Here is a 3,954-nt window from a genome sequence, read left to right as displayed (position 1 = left end):
TTTCTTTTTTGTTTTAAGGGGAGGGGGAGGAGAATTTCTCGACCAATTTATCTTTTCATTATCTTTGGAATGTTTTATTATCGACTCGGGAGAAGAAATCCGTGTTATTCCACGAGGGAACTATCGGTATAGCGATCGTGTAAATTGAACCATCGCTTTCAACTAGGAATGCGGGGAGAATTGGCTTGACCTACAGTGCACTACAGTTTCATATTTATCGCCAATGTTCACGGCAACGTACCATAAAAGAGCGCCGAGAAATGTGTGCTATTTAGCTCGTCGAATTAACGTTCGCTACGTGCTAAAAATGTGCACAATTTCTCTCGAAATAGGTAAGAAACCGAAGGAGAGATTTTATACGACGTATTTTTTTTTCTTTATGCAATAATCATAATCATTTTCTTTCCCTTTGATTAACTTTTAAAGATAAATAGAGAAATCGTGTTGCTCGCGAATTCGACGCAAAAAAAAAAAAAAAAAACTTACCTATGTATCGTTGTCGCGTGAGGTTAGGTTAGGTTAGCCTTACGAAGCACGAAGTCTTAGTAGAATCTTATCCGATAATTTTAAGGCTATTACACGTCTCGCCGTGCAAAGAATTCAAAATATTCTAGAAATTCTCCTACATCCTTTTGTTATTTCAACTTGAGAAGACTTAAAGAAACACCGAACAATCGTATCCAATAATTTTAAAACTATCGTATTTCACCCGGTCACGTTCCAAAACTCGTTTGTTTCGGGTTGCAAGTCGATTTATATAGAACGAAATGAGAAATCGTGTCCAATCTTGCGTGCCTACGCGTGAAAGATAATCCAAGTGACACCAACTTTCGAGAATCTCTTCGATATCGAATCGATTCCCGTGTCTTAAGTTTATCGACGGAACGCTAGACTCGTCGATAAACTGTACAAGTTGATATATTCGCGTAATAGTGGTGTAACTATATATACATGGTATATAACTATATCGCGGATTGGCAAGCATTCGTGGCTGAAGTGGCGGCCAATTTTGCATACGTTCGTCTTTTTCGATCGAAATACGTACGTATTCGAGCGGATGATACGAGCTCGAGGTTTCCTTCCTTCGCTAACTACTCTTTCCGTCCCGTGCGCACCTGTACACGATATTTCCATTGGAAAAAACAAAACCTCTTTCCTTCGTTGTTCGACTTATCTTCGACGCATTCCAGTGGAGCCAAGGTAAACGGAGAGGAAAAAAAAAAAATAAAAAAAAGAGAGAGAAAAAAGAAGGAAGAGGAATATCGTTCTTCTGCGAGCACGTACTCGAACAACGTAATCAATATTCTTCTGTTTCCTGCCTTCCCTCGTCTTCCATCGATCGAGATAAAAATCGTAGATGATATAGATCGCGATCCTGTCGTCTGAGAAATTGAATAAAACGAGAGAAAGAGAAAGAGAAAAAAGGTTTTTATTTTTATTTTATTACCTTTACTTTATTTCTGTCTTGTACAACATTTTCAACTTTCCTCTCTTCCTTTCGTGGTTAAAAAATCGAAATTCTTCGAAGAATGGATGGACAAAAAAAAAACGAAGAGGCCGTTTTTCCCTTGATTCCTCGCGATCGATACCAGAATCAATCGTGATCGATGAGTTAATTAGAGATCGATCAATTAGAGAACGGGGTCGAGCCAGTTACTTCGTGGAAATTATGCCCGCTGGCAAGCATCGCGATTTCATTTGCCTGCTGGCTGGTTAAATAAAAATGTGAGGACACCACGTCGTGACACAACGGCCTTTCTAATTCTACTCCCAATTTCGATTCTCTTCTCTTTCGTTCTCGATCTCTGAGAACGGTTTATCGTACGTATTGTATTTTTTTTTTTTTTTTTTTTTTTTGGGAAAACTTCGAAATCTGTACTACTTTCTTTACTACGTACTTTCGAAACGTAGCTCGTTATTGTCGATATTTGCCGAGTTATTCGAAGAGATTCGAGAAGATTAAGGAACAAGCCCCACTCGAGCCTCGACTCGAAGGCTTTTGAGAGAAGATTCATTGGACAGGCTCCGTAATATTTCATCACCGAAACCACCATCGTACGAAATGAACGACGCCGATTTTTTTCAATCTGACGTTTCGAAAAACTCTTTTAACTCTATGAGTGATCGTTGTACAATGCTAAACTTGTGATGCAATTATAAATATATATATATCTTAAAAATCATTGTCACATTAGCTCGATCCACGAAATATTTCTCTCGATTAAGTGGATAAAAATAAAAACGTATCAACTCGAGATTACTCGTATCGATATCGATTAATCACAGGGAGTGTTTATTAAATTCGACTATTGACGGCGAAAAGATCAACACGTCAATAAGTCGATTGGAATCGATACGATGGATCGTGTTTCGCGAGATAACGTTCCGATAACATCGATAACTCTCCGATTATCCTGTTTTTTTTTCAACGTACAATCACGTTGGCCAGTGCACAAGTCCCGAAAAATTCCTTCAAATTTTTCAATCGATTGTTGTTGTGAAGAATGTTCGTTGAAGAAACAAAACTCGATCGATTTTAAAAACGATTTTAAAACGATCTCAACGCGTCGAATCTTTCTGGAGTTTGTCCCACGTGTTTACTGCGCAGTGAAAAAACGTCGCACGGGAAGGAAAAAAAACGAGGATAAAAACATTTTTACGCGCTTTATGGTTTGGGTTGGGTTGGGTTGGGTCGGGTCGAGTCGCCTCCCCACTTCTCCCCTCCCCCGATTAAACGCGAAATTTAACTTCAATCAAGAACCAACCATCAACGAAAGGCTGAAACGGCAAGACCGATTGCCGTGAATTATTCATGAGCGACGGACGAGCCGCACGATCGTTTTTCATATTCTAAGCGTTTATTTACGAGCCGAGTTTATTCCACGAGGCGAATCGTTCGTCTGGGGCACGGAACCGAGACAATGTTGCGATTGATTCTTAATCGATAACGACGATCTCGGTCGTAAGGTCGTTTCGCCGGTATTATTAATGGCACGTGGCGATAAATCGGCAAGGAATATCGCGAAGAAGAAGAAGAAGAAGAAAGAAGAAGAAGAAGAAGAGGAAAAAAAGGAGAAAGAAAAAGAAAAAGAATAAGAGCGTTTTTTTAGTTATAATTCGTACACATACGTTTCGTATATACGTTTTTCTCCGCGTCGTGTCGTGGAATATTGTTTAACACCGTTGTTATATCAACGAACGCTTTTACTCGGGTGAAAAAGAGGGAAATAGAGTGCGTTCAAGAGTAGAAACAATATTTGGTTTCTCGTCTACGATATATGTGCATCGCGTCGTTTACATTAAACTATCGAGTTATTTTTATACTCGAGGACGTGGAGCGCTCAACGCGAAACAAAGCCGGTTCGAATCTGGATAACGCAAGGTTTCGCGAAAGAAAAGCGATGGATAGAATGTAGGAAGGAGCAGCTGGTGGTGGTGTGGCCTTGATCGAGCGTCGCGAATCATCGAAAGAAAAATGGAAACCGAGTCGAGAACGATAAGATCTGGGAATCTCGCTCGATAATAAAAAAAAACTCGAGAAAGTTATATTTATTCAAAACGCTTTTTTTTTTTTGTTTTTTTACGTTTATTTATTTACTAATATTTCCGTTTCTGTGATCCAAATATCATCCGGATGGAAATTTTCTCTGGTATTATTATTAAATATTCGTTAGTTTTCGACTAGAGCGTGCATTCTTCCAAATCTATATATCTATATATCTCTTCGAATTCAATTACACCCAATTCCGCCCACGCAGCCTTCGCTTTCACGCAGCGCTCGTTTATCGCGAGCATCATAAACGCCCGTTTACGCCTGTTTAAAACAACGAAATAGTTGATTTTCAACGCGTTGAAACGCGTGAGTGAAAGTTTTTCCACGATCCCTCCGTGATTATCTGTTCTCCGATCTTTGACTTAATATTTTTATACCTCGTACTGAACGAGAATATATAC

The sequence above is a fragment of the Apis dorsata genome, unplaced genomic scaffold (genome assembly GCF_000469605.1).
Source record: "Apis dorsata unplaced genomic scaffold, Apis dorsata 1.3 scaffold_326, whole genome shotgun sequence".
NCBI lineage: Eukaryota > Metazoa > Arthropoda > Insecta > Hymenoptera > Apidae > Apis > Apis dorsata.
Note: the sequence above shows the minus strand (reverse complement) of the source record.